The sequence below is a fragment of the Centruroides sculpturatus genome, unplaced genomic scaffold (assembly GCF_000671375.1).
Source record: "Centruroides sculpturatus isolate CEXI.00-Female unplaced genomic scaffold, Cexi_2.0 scaffold1049, whole genome shotgun sequence".
Lineage (NCBI taxonomy): Eukaryota > Metazoa > Arthropoda > Arachnida > Scorpiones > Buthidae > Centruroides > Centruroides sculpturatus.
This window is the reverse complement of record NW_019385368.1, coordinates 107,815-121,974: the sequence shown is the minus strand read 5'-3', so window position 1 is coordinate 121,974 and position 14,160 is coordinate 107,815. Positions and strand designations below refer to the sequence as shown.

Genomic DNA, 14,160 nt, shown 5'->3' with positions numbered 1-14,160 from the left:
TCTGAAGTATAATTTTTTATTATTTTTATATTCATAAATATATTTATTTTGTTTGTACAAAATAAAAAAATAATTTTTAACGATACAATAGTCTTTGTTAGGCTTAACATCGACGAAAATTCAACGCGAAGCGACACGCAACGGATAAAAATTTCGACATCGGATACGTTAAACTATTTTTTCGTACGTAAATCAGTTATCCGGACAACCCCAGTCCCCAATTGATTCGGAAAATCGACGCTCTACTGTAAATGATTTTGAAAGCTGAACTCTGTTTTCTTACTCATTGTTACAGTTTTAATTTGTAAAAGTATATCTTAACGAAAGTTGTAATATATCTTTTGGGCGTATTTGAAATATTAGCGCATTGGCAGCACCTGTCAGCACCTGTTTCCAAAATTTCAAGCAACTTCCGGTTGTTGCTAATATGCTAATATCGTCTTTTTCGGTATGCAAACAAACAACATGGCAGAAAGCATCAGACACGTGAAAACAATTTTGCATTGACAATGTCGACTATAATTTATTTGTTGATGAATGTACCAGAATAAATTAACCCTTGGGAACCGGCTTTATTTCTTTTGTGTTTGGACGAATGAAAGGTCTCTAATAAATGCTTAATAATAAAAGTATTACAATAAATAAAACTAGTTTGTTTTTTATTTATTTCAAAACTATCTTATAGTCAAATAGTAGATACTGTTATTACTGATACTATGCTTAATTGCGCCGATGAAAGTAAAACCGTATTTGAAAGATATTTAGTGTATTATTCCCTAATAGAAGAGGTAGTAAGGATTGCATTGTATGCGTAAATGGGAACACTTTCGTTTTTTTCAAAGAACCACAGGGCACATAAAGCAAGCTGTTCTGTGCAAAAGTGTGTAATAGCATGAAATTACTAATGATCTGGAATAGAATTGTATTCATGCTATGAAAATTTTTCAATCAATTAAAAGTACAAGGTTGTTTGACATCTTTGATCCAAATTGCAATTATGACTTACCATAATGGTAAAGCTGTAGTTATTGTACAATAATCGATAGAGAAACAAAAACAGCGATTACATGAAAATTGAAAAAAAAAGCTATAAAACCCTTAGAGTTATTCAAAAACAAGTTATAAATAGTTTTCAATACAAAACTTTTATTTATATTTGTCATTAAAAATTTCTTTTCAACTTACTCATTAATGGCAACTCTATAATCAGTTCCAGATCTGTCTTGAATGTTGAAACGAACTCCCATTGCTCAATCTGTAAATAATAATAGTATATTTATAAAATAACATATTGAATTTGTCCCTCTTTTCTTAGTAAAGTTGTCTGTATTAACCGTAAGAAATTTCGAACATGCTCTGATTCAATGTGAAAAAGTACTGAGGAAAAAGAAAGCCCTTAACATATTAGAAACGTTTTCCTTTTTTTCGTGATTTTCGAGACACATACCAATGTATTAATGCGTCAACATATTGATACAAAATTTCATAATGGCAATCATACTTGCAATCGGGTGTTTCGTTGGCTCTAATTCAAAATCTGTCTGCTCTCTGCCTCATTATTATTTTTCTGCTATGATGTGTTTTTAAGAACAATTTTCTTGTTTGTAAAAATGCAAAAGTCACGCAGTAGGCGCCGACGAGATTCGAACTAGTGATCTCCTGTTTACTAGACAGGCGCTTTAGCCAACTAAGTCACGGCGCCGCGTTGCCTCTTTTTATTGCCAAGTGATGTTGTGTTTTGAAGATTATTTTTTTATTTGGTAGTTTACATCCAAGAGAATTTGTCATATTAACCGCAGTCTATGACCAGAAAGAACCTTCCTTACTAACATAAGAAGAAGATAGGCTTGCTCTGATACTCCAGCATTCATCTCGCATTCTTCAAGTTTGAACGACAGATGTATTATCATTATTTTTAACCGATTGTAAACTCTTCCTCTCTCTCTGGTTTTAAAGGTGTATTTTACATAGGCTCGATTTTCGATAGGTTGTATTATGTACGTCGATTTATGTATCTCTTTGTTTTATTTCATTGATTAAACCCTTATTGTTATTTGTTAACCGGTCTTATTCCTTCTATTAGTTAAGTACGGGCATTCAACCCGCTACTATCGGAAATTACTCGAGACTTCTCCCGTATGATAGAATATAGCCCTCCCTTACATTTTCCTTTTACATCCTCTTAATCCTTTTAAATACAACGACTTTCTCTACTCTTTCTGAAGAATTACGTTACACAGTGAATGTTTATTATACTGATTGACAAAATGATACTTACGTCGACGAATGATGTCACATTTCTAGATTTAAACCCGATGGCTTTAAATCCTGGAATAACTCAACACAGTTAATTGTAATTAAGACACGACGTTACGCGAATTTCAGTGAAGCTAATCACAAGGTATTAAGTATTAGTATACAAAAAGAATATATCATTTTTAATGAATGCGTCAATATCAAAGAAATAATTTCATTTGAATTCGCATTTTACTTTCCCGGTTGTTTTGTACACACAACGAGGAAAAATATTGAAATCGCGCCCAAATCACCCTTCGAATATTTTGCAAATCACTATGTTTTGTGTCTTCTGAAACCAAAAAACATTCTCTTAATTATAGTTTTTATATTGATTGTCGTTTAATTTGATCTAATTATATTTCAACTATCCGGGCAAGTTTAAAATTGCACGTGTGAGCAATCTGCATACATATCCATAATACAGAAAATTCCACGAAATGCTTTGCATTTCTCAACGTTCTAAGGTTTCCTAAATACAAAAATGTAAAAATCACGTTGAAAGATATTTTTTATCATACGTTCTCTCTGTTATAACAACAGGAAAAGTGATATTTATACTACGTATCATTTATTTTTTCAAGTGTAAAAATCTCGTTCGAATGTTCTGTTCCGAAGGCGATCTGCAATTCACTTCAAGCGGTGGAAAGTATATTCCAGATTATTCCATTTATAATTTCATTTATGATTTAAGAGGCTAATAAAAGCGAAACAGTGATCTGTCTGTTTTGTACTTATCGAGTATGTGTAACATTGTTTTTTCAGTAAGTCATTGTTAAAAATTACACGTTTTCCACCACAAATCTCCCATGGTTAAGACAACAGCATTTGTTTCGGAAAAGTTGTGTAACGAAGGCGATTTGCCGATCGCTTTGAAGTGTGGAAAAATACTTCATTTTCTCACACAATTTAAACATTTTTGTCAAGACAGTTTACACAATTTTTTGATGCCTCCTGTTGTGGAATAATGAAGTGCATAGTATTACATTTAACTTGAGAGTAAATTATAAAAAATTTTTAATAGTAAGAAAATTAGACGCATTCAATCAATTGTTGTAAACCAACAGGTATAAAAAAATTCAATGAAGTTAGCAAAATACAATAAATCACTTTTCCTTCAGAATTATATGTCCATGAAAAATTTTTTACTTAAATCATGCATTTCGGTGCAATTTGAAAGAGATTGTAAATTTATAAATTTCGATTGTCGTACGTTTGTTTATGTGTAAATGAATGTTTGTTTATCACTCTGATAAGTGTTCCTCCTTATTCTCGAGAATGGAGCTAAATAAATGATATCATATAAATGTGGAGAGGAAATACACAGCAAAAAGGAAGGAGGCCTCCATTAACTATATATTAACTGTAGGATTGTAATAATTTGTGAGATTCGATCTCAGAATAAGCCCAAATAGTTCATTTTCCTTCCTAAATTTTCGACGTATTTGAATTAAATTTGTCGCCTCCTCGTTAAAATAACATTGTTAGAAAAAAAAGATTCAAATATCGATCGCAACTTATAACTTCCATCGTTAATATAAACATTCAACCCTCGAACAATGACATTCCTCTGCTGCAAGACAAAAAGTTTATAGTTAAAGTCCGAATTCGTCATTTTGTTTTGGTCCCGGGAACAACTTTAACCTCCACACCTACAGGACCACACTCTATCTCATACAATAGAAGATCACCTGACTGATTTCCCCTACCCGAAGCTATAAAAGCGACTTCTTTCCCCCTCCTCGGGGGAGTCTCACATGTACGGTCGTCGGAAAGGGTTAATTTTTTTCTTTTCGTTAATCTAATAAATCGTTGTTTTATTGTTAAATGGTGTCCTTTTACTCGTATATCGCCTACGCCTCGTCGACGACCGCTCTCACCTCCTCCACTCGACCTGACAATAAGAATTACGACCCTTCGAAACCGCATTCGAAATTTAGCCATCTTGACAAGTGAGCAGGTTTAACGACCTGTAGCCGAAAAGGGCTATCAATAAACATATCAATAAACATTCAATATGGTTAGTAAAAAATATTTATGTATGAAATCTTTTCGTTATTTTCTAATTAAATATAAGTTAATACTAATCCTAATTTTTATTTATATAAAATTACAGAATGCGATTCTAATAGTTTTTGAAGCATTTCAAGTGAAAGGGCATGAAATTATTTACCGACAGTTGGCCATAAAAGCATTATACAGTCTTATAGAAGCTGTAATAGACATTTATATAGATTCTGTTGAAAAATATCAATTATAGGCGAAAGGTAAATGGCAAGTCAATTTTACTAGCAAAAAAATTCATGAATTAAATTTTATAGATGAAAAACATCGGATATAACTGGTTGGATTAAATATAGTAATCTACAAAAGGTTATTAAATTATTTCACAATGTATAACGAATTATTTCTATTTAAAGGTAGGTAGATAGAAAAAAGAAATCTTTTAAAAACTGGAGTTACAGTCATTTACACATCAAACTTCTTCTGTGCCGAAGATCAGATAATATTTAAAACATTGTTATTGCCACAAATATTATAAAAAAAGCATTGTTCTCGTTGCGATATTTAATAAGTAAGTAACAAATATAATTTAAATAATTAATATATTAAACTATTTCCCCTATTTTACTTTGTCTTATTGTTAAAATATTATTTTAAGTTGTGTTTTAATTTACTCGGATATTAGAACAAATTGTAAAAATTGTTATTGCAAATTAATTTTATATGAAGCAATGAACTGAACTGAGAAGTTTTCTAAATACTAAAATTATTATTCCTAATCATTTGATCTGAAAGTATAGACAATGATAANGTACGTCGATTTATGTATCTCTTTGTTTTATTTCATTGATTAAACCCTTATTGTTATTTGTTAACCGGTCTTATTCCTTCTATTAGTTAAGTACGGGCATTCAACCCGCTACTATCGGAAATTACTCGAGACTTCTCCCGTATGATAGAATATAGCCCTCCCTTACATTTTCCTTTTACATCCTCTTAATCCTTTTAAATACAACGACTTTCTCTACTCTTTCTGAAGAATTACGTTACACAGTGAATGTTTATTATACTGATTGACAAAATGATACTTACGTCGACGAATGATGTCACATTTCTAGATTTAAACCCGATGGCTTTAAATCCTGGAATAACTCAACACAGTTAATTGTAATTAAGACACGACGTTACGCGAATTTCAGTGAAGCTAATCACAAGGTATTAAGTATTAGTATACAAAAAGAATATATCATTTTTAATGAATGCGTCAATATCAAAGAAATAATTTCATTTGAATTCGCATTTTACTTTCCCGGTTGTTTTGTACACACAACGAGGAAAAATATTGAAATCGCGCCCAAATCACCTTTCGAATATTTTGCAAATCACTATGTTTTGTGTCTTCTGAAACCAAAAAACATTCTCTTAATTATAGTTTTTATATTGATTGTCGTTTAATTTGATCTAATTATATTTCAACTATCCGGGCAAGTTTAAAATTGCACGTGTGAGCAATCTGCATACATATCCATAATACAGAAAATTCCACGAAATGCTTTGCATTTCTCAACGTTCTAAGGTTTCCTAAATACAAAAATGTAAAAATCACGTTGAAAGATATTTTTTATCATACGTTCTCTCTGTTATAACAACAGGAAAAGTGATATTTATACTACGTATCATTTATTTTTTCAAGTGTAAAAATCTCGTTCGAATGTTCTGTTCCGAAGGCGATCTGCAATTCACTTCAAGCGGTGGAAAGTATATTCCAGATTATTCCATTTATAATTTCATTTATGATTTAAGAGGCTAATAAAAGCGAAACAGTGATCTGTCTGTTTTGTACTTATCGAGTATGTGTAACATTGTTTTTTCAGTAAGTCATTGTTAAAAATTACACGTTTTCCACCACAAATCTCCCATGGTTAAGACAACAGCATTTGTTTCGGAAAAGTTGTGTAACGAAGGCGATTTGCCGATCGCTTTGAAGTGTGGAAAAATACTTCATTTTCTCACACAATTTAAACATTTTTGTCAAGACAGTTTACACAATTTTTTGATGCCTCCTGTTGTGGAATAATGAAGTGCATAGTATTACATTTAACTTGAGAGTAAATTATAAAAAATTTTTAATAGTAAGAAAATTAGACGCATTCAATCAATTGTTGTAAACCAACAGGTATAAAAAAATTCAATGAAGTTAGCAAAATACAATAAATCACTTTTCCTTCAGAATTATATGTCCATGAAAAATTTTTTACTTAAATCATGCATTTCGGTGCAATTTGAAAGAGATTGTAAATTTATAAATTTCGATTGTCGTACGTTTGTTTATGTGTAAATGAATGTTTGTTTATCACTCTGATAAGTGTTCCTCCTTATTCTCGAGAATGGAGCTAAATAAATGATATCATATAAATGTGGAGAGGAAATACACAGCAAAAAGGAAGGAGGCCTCCATTAACTATATATTAACTGTAGGATTGTAATAATTTGTGAGATTCGATCTCAGAATAAGCCCAAATAGTTCATTTTCCTTCCTAAATTTTCGACGTATTTGAATTAAATTTGTCGCCTCCTCGTTAAAATAACATTGTTAGAAAAAAAAGATTCAAATATCGATCGCAACTTATAACTTCCATCGTTAATATAAACATTCAACCCTCGAACAATGACATTCCTCTGCTGCAAGACAAAAAGTTTATAGTTAAAGTCCGAATTCGTCATTTTGTTTTGGTCCCGGGAACAACTTTAACCTCCACACCTACAGGACCACACTCTATCTCATACAATAGAAGATCACCTGACTGATTTCCCCTACCCGAAGCTATAAAAGCGACTTCTTTCCCCCTCCTCGGGGGAGTCTCACATGTACGGTCGTCGGAAAGGGTTAATTTTTTTCTTTTCGTTAATCTAATAAATCGTTGTTTTATTGTTAAATGGTGTCCTTTTACTCGTATATCGCCTACGCCTCGTCGACGACCCCTCTCACCTCCTCCACTCGACCTGACAATAAGAATTCCGACCCTTCGAAACCGCATTCGAAATTTAGCCATCTTGACAAGTGAGCAGGTTTAACGACCTGTAGCCGAAAAGGGCTATTAATAAACCTATCAATAAACATTCAATATGGTTAGTAAAAAATATTTATGTATGAAATCTTTTCGTTATTTTCTAATTAAATATAAGTTAATACTAATCCTAATTTTTATTTATATAAAATTACAGAATGCGATTCTAATAGTTTTTGAAGCATTTCAAGTGAAAGGGCATGAAATTATTTACCGACAGTTGGCCATAAAAGCATTATACAGTCTTATAGAAGCTGTAATAGACATTTATATAGATTCTGTTGAAAAATATCAATTATAGGCGAAAGGTAAATGGCAAGTCAATTTTACTAGCAAAAAAATTCATGAATTAAATTTTATAGATGAAAAACATCGGATATAACTGGTTGGATTAAATATAGTAATCTACAAAAGGTTATTAAATTATTTCACAATGTATAACGAATTATTTCTATTTAAAGGTAGATAGATAGAAAAAAGAAATCTTTTAAAAACTGGAGTTACAGTTATTTACACATCAAACTTCTTCGGTGTCAAACATCAAATAATATTTAAAAAATTGTTATTGCCAGAAATATTATAAAAAAAGCATTGTTCTCGTTGCGATATTTAATAAATAAGTAAAAAATATAATTTAAATAATTATTATATTAAACTATTTCTTCTATTTTACTTTGTCTTATTGTTAAAATATTATTTTAAGTTGTGTTTTAATTTACTCGGATATTAGAACAAATTGTAAAAATTGTTATTGCAAATTAATTTTATATGAAGCAATGAACTGAACTGAGAAGTTTTCTAAATACTAAAATTATTATTCCTAATCATTTGATCTCAAATTATTATATCTGAAATGATTATTGCCTTATTGTTTCAAGATATTTTATGAAAACTAAAAAATGAAATGAAAACAGAAGTTTTCTAAATATGAAAATTAAAAAAAGAAAAAAAAATCTTTCGAGAATAAAATTACATATAATATTAATTTACCCAAGAAATTTTTGATCTGAAAATAATTTCATTCAACAAATTTTAATTTGCAATTTTAATTTAATTGACATCTGAAATTAATTTTGTGATTAGTGCCACTCAATCCACTACTACTCGTGTGCCTATTTTTCAAAGCTTTGCGTATCACCTAATTTGCATGCCATTATCGTGTATTATTTTAGTACTTATTGTACTGAAAGCTGTGAAAAATGTTGGTACAAAGCAGGCAAGCCTGCCAGTCCATCAGATAAAAATTAGTGTTGCAACGAATAGTATATACGGCCTCAGGCCGAATACCGAATATTCGGCCAGGAGCGTGGCTGAATAGCTGAATATTCGGCCAAACTATTCGACTCGATTAACGCACGTACGAAAATTGGCGCGGAAACCGCATTATGGCAAGGACCCTGCTCTCTATTTGCCTACTGTCACTACGCTTCGCCAATCGCGTTAATTCTTGACAGTTCAGACAAGAGCGTCATGGCAGTATGTGATAAGTGATGATATCAAACGTGGATAGCAATGAAATGACCTACACGTGTAAATAACGGAAGAAGAACAGAGAAGAACGCAAAGTGAAAAAGCGAAAATAAATATGAAATTGAGTTGATAACATAATCGAACAAGTCGAGGCAAATTACTAGCTCGAAATTTGATGCCGTGAATGCCAAACAATTGTTGTCATAGACTTCGGAAAGCTAAATGCTTGTAATGAAAGTCACTTAGCGTGCACGGGCGAAAGCCTGAGGTCGTTCGGGCTACCAAACTGTTTCGAATCTGTGAAATCATAAGTGACTTATACCGACGTATTATCTCTCTCTTTTCTCCGTTTTCACCAGGCTATGAGTCACGTAATTGTAAAATGGGAATTCTACGACGGAAAAGTGACGAATCGAAAGTATCGTGAGAGCGTATTATGATATATGCGTAGGCATACGTGAACTAGAGCGATACTAGCGATAGAGGAAAGAGAAAGGGAAGAGCAAAGACGAGCGCTTAAAAAGAAGGATAGGCAAGGTCAGACCCTCAGATGTGCGATGATTCTCGAACGAATAGGTGTGTACTGTACATGTGCTGATATTTGCAATTATAAATTGTAAATACAAGTGACTAATATTATGTTCTTTTTTATTTTGTACATGTTATAAGTTATAAATAAATATAAACAAACAACACTAACCCGATAACATTAAATCTAAATACCAAAATGATTAATTTACTATGTTTTTGTTATTTCTTACTCCTGTTTTTAGATATTCGGTATTCGGCCGAATAGCGAAAAATAGGCAGAATAGACCGAATACCGAATAGTAACCGAATATTCGTTACATCACTAGTAAAAATGTATTTAATAATGTACTGGAAGCCAACTGTGTTCAGTTACGATCTGTGGGGAAAAAAATTAAAGTTACTTAAATACATAACTAATTGAAAATTTAATTTCTTAAACTTCATTACAGCAGTCCAGAATTTAAAACGTCATCAACACAACAATTTAATTAAGTGGGTTAAATAAAAAACAAGCCATTTTCAAAAGAAATCTGATGACTTCGAAGCTTTGCTTATAAATTTATTTAAAACATGAACTTTGGAATATTTCTCTATCTGAAAACTTCATAACTAATTTTGTTTATTAAAAATATTATATTTATCACTCATAAACGATAAAATGAGTACAAAATACAATTGTGAATGTTTCCTTCATATAAATAATAATAAGTATTTTGTAAATTCAAATTTTACATCAAATTACATTTTCATACACGTGCTGTTAATCATCAAGTATCTTTAAGTTTTAATATATCAGTCTGTAATATGTAATATATAATCATAACAACAAAAAATTTTAATTAAATATGGAAGTCGATAGCACTTGAAATTTCTGAAAAGAGCTCTGATAATTTCATAAATTTTTTATTATTAAACTTCACATAAATATTTGTTTATGGAATATATTTTATTATTCTAAAGATAATATTTATCTGAGATTTTATCAAGCAGTTCAAATCGCTATTGTGTCTGATATCCTTTGTTAAATTTTGTATTGTATACTCCTAAACATTGAAGATGTTATCTAATCGAATGTATTGTAAAACAACTCGACTTTAACCCTTTTTATTTTTAATGATACGTCGACAATATAAGCATTTTTTTAAAATAATAATCAATGCAAACGTCATTTATTTTCATTAAATATAATCGAATTTTTTTGTTTTATCTTTAAGCAAATATATGTAAATTTAAATAAAACTGTAGATTATCATTGTAAACAAAGTTATTGTTTACAACCTTGAAATGTGAATAGAAGTCGCGTTATCTTCTAAACGTTTTTCGATATAAGTGATTATTGTGATAATCAGATAAATAATTTAATGTAAATTTTCTATCGAAAACATAAGCGGGTGTAAATGGTTCTCTAGAAATGGAAATCGTGTACGAATGGAAATTAGTTATTGGATTTGTAATACTCCTTTCAATTCTCTATATATGGAAGAAAAAGAGCAGAAATAAACAGGGAGACAAAATACCACAATGCTTCAGTTGGGGCTATATTTGGAATCTGATTTTCTGTCCAGTAAAAACTCAAGATTTTCGAAAACTTTGTGGCACTTGTAAGTGTAATTTGAGTATGTTCATTTAAATCTTCTGATATAAACTTATTATTATTATTTACAAAATTTCTTGACGAATAACCACCAGTAAAGGTAAATGTATTATTTATTAAAGAAATTTTCTAGGTGTTATACAAATAACTAATGGTACATCTATTGCAAAGTTGAAAGAGATATTATTCAAAATTTCCTGGGGTGGCTATCATTACATTGCATTACCTCATCCCGAAGTGGCTCAGGTATAATTGCTTTAACACATATTGTTTGCTTGTTTTTAAGGTTAATAATTGATTATTTAACACAGGAAGTACTGAAGAGTTACACCGTAATCAACAAAAATTGTCTTTATAATATTCTTCATCCATGGACGAGTCTTTTAACAAGCTAAACGATGATTGAATATGTCACACTAATTAAAGTATTGATTTATTTGTTTGCAATAGAAACAGTTCGAACGAAAAGTGGAGAAATTGTAGGAAATTATTAACTCCAACATTTCATTTTCGAATTCTCGAAGATTTTAAAGGAATTTTCAACGAGCAGTCAAACATCTTAATTGAAAAGTTGAAGAAGAAAAAGGAAAACGAAGAATTTCTTATGGATAAATTGATTACGGTTTGCACTCTGAATGTTATTGGAGGTAAGAATTTTACAGTGTTTACTAGTAGGAAATAAAGTTGATAACTGTCAGGAATTTCAGTTACTTAAAGAAAATGTCCAGAAAACGGAAGAAACTACGAGGTAAGAATGTTTATTTTGAACTTTTGTTTGTATGCTTATGAAAATTTGGTACCTTTCATTGTAAACCCCTTTTTTGTCTACATTACGAGTTTCTCTTTCATTTTTGTCTCCATTCTGTGGTCATTCAATAAGAGGACATGCTTTGATCATACCCATTAGGAGTTCGGCCAGCCCCACGATAGGAGGGAGCAGGATAATGAGATACGAAGCCCCGACATTCTTAAATGAAACCCATGAAACATTTTTTTTCTGGTGTTCCTCACACTAACAGTTTGACGCTTTACCTTTCTCGTCTATTGGGATGCTATAATTGTCTTTGTAATCATCATTGAAAAAAAATATATTTTCATGTTTATTTTTCAACTTTTTTTGGCTCAGGACTTTCTGAAATTGGTCTTTATTCACTTTATTTTCGAATTTTGCTACTCTGAATGATGGTAATCTTAGTAAGAAAGGTGTAAATTAAGTATATTATTTTATAAATATATTATTTTTATTATTATTTACAGATTAAGCCATGGGAATGCATATTAACGCTCAAAAAATCTGATACTGATTATATCATTGCCATTAATGAGTAAGTTTAAAAAATGGTTAATAACAAATCTAAATAAAACATTTCTATTTAGATCTATTGTAAACTTGTTTCTTTAATTCTTCGTAGTTAATATTTTCGTTGCTCTCTAACTCTTTCGACTATTGTACGATGATCTCAGTTATAATATTACGAGTAATCGTAATTACAGTAGATGACAATGGATGACAGGTCTTAACCTCCTTGCTAAAGTATAAAAAATTCCTGACAATCAGAGAAGGCGGGCAATTTTGCAGTTTTGGCTACAGGGCGATAAACAGTATATATGAAATACCTTAATTAAGTCTATACCGATTAACTGTCTCATCTTTTTTTTGTAAAAATAAATTACGTAAAACGTTTATTTATTAGTAAAAAGTAGTTTTAAAGATTAGTTTAATAAGTATTAGAACAACTATCGTAATTTTTTCTCCATGTAGGATTAACATTCCAAGCTCTGCTTCCCTCTCGGTGGCCCTGCTTGACCCTTGAAACAATGGCATTATCACAACTTTCGTTAAGATATAGCTTTACAAATGAAAACTGTAACAATAAACAACAGAACCATGTTCAATTTTTTAAAAATCTCTTTATCTTATATTTTAAATATGCTTCATGTAATTCTAAAATATTTCTTAACGTTTGAAAAATATTTCAATTACAGTAGAGTGTCGTTTAACCGAAAGCCGGTTATCCGAAAAAATTCCAGTCGTCGGATTTAAATTTTCGCTAGTGCTGTTGCGCTGCAATCTTTGACAATATCTTAGGCTACTCCAATATTTCTTTCGTTGATGTGTGTGTTTTAGCTGGCAGCACTTGCACTTTTGTGTGGTATTTTTCTGAGAACAGTGTGTCCCGCTGAATCCAACCTTTTCGATACTAGATAACTTCTAAAGTATAAATTACTTTTGTTTTTATGTTTTTCAGTATATCTATTTTGTTAGTAAAAAATAAATAAATAATTTTTAACGATACAATAGCTACGATTATTATTTTAAACGTTTACATTAGGCTTAACATCGACGAAAATTCAACGCGAAGCAACACGCAACGGAAAAAATTTCAACATGGGATAGATTAATATATTTTTTCGCATATAATCGGTTATCCGAAAAATAAGTTATGCGAACAATCCTAGTCCCTCAATTGATTCGGTTAAATGACGCTCTACTGTACTTAAAACCTTTATACATCACATTTCGTTTCGTAATTCAGAATAACATCTGCACTCGCTGAATGGGTCACAAAGCCTTAGTATTGGTTCAGTCCCATTTTCAACTTCAGTCAGTTAGGAAGAAAATTTCACAAAGACCTTTACCACCGTTCACGGATTCGACAGAAAGGCAAGTTTATTTGTTTTTATTGTTAAGCCATTAACGTAATTAAGAATGGAAACAATTTAGGTAATCAGAGAACAGAAACAGAAACTGACCGAAGAACTGAAAGACAATCAAACAATCGACAACTTTCGAGAAGTGAAAGAAGTTATAGGGGTGAAGAAAAAGCGAGCATTTCTGGATTTACTACTTTATCATCATTTAACGGATAAAAGTCTCAACAAAGAGGATATCAGAGAAGAAGTCGACACTTTCATGTTCGAAGTAAAACGAGTTTTGTTCACAAATTTATATATATCTATATATATATCTATATATATATCTATATATCTATATAAAAATGGACATGTATGTCCCTATATTTCACTTTTTCGCCAAAACTACACATCGCACGTGAATGGTGTTTGTATATGGTGGTAGCCCCAAGTCTCCATTCGTGCATAGGGGTGGTTGCGTCTCGATAGCTCTAAGGGTGCGGGAGATATGAGGCTGAAAGTGGTTGAAAGTGGCTTTCTATTTCGAATGTTTTGTTCGAATTT

The 14,160-nt window shown here is 31.0% G+C and overlaps 1 non-coding gene across 1 annotated transcript; it reads right to left on the bottom strand.

Moving 5' to 3' along the window:
* Positions 1-1,628: 1,628 nt before the first annotated feature.
* Positions 1,629-1,702, bottom strand: Trnat-agu. Its single transcript has one exon. It is a non-coding gene; the product is annotated as a tRNA-Thr (tRNA).
* Positions 1,703-14,160: the final 12,458 nt, after the last annotated feature.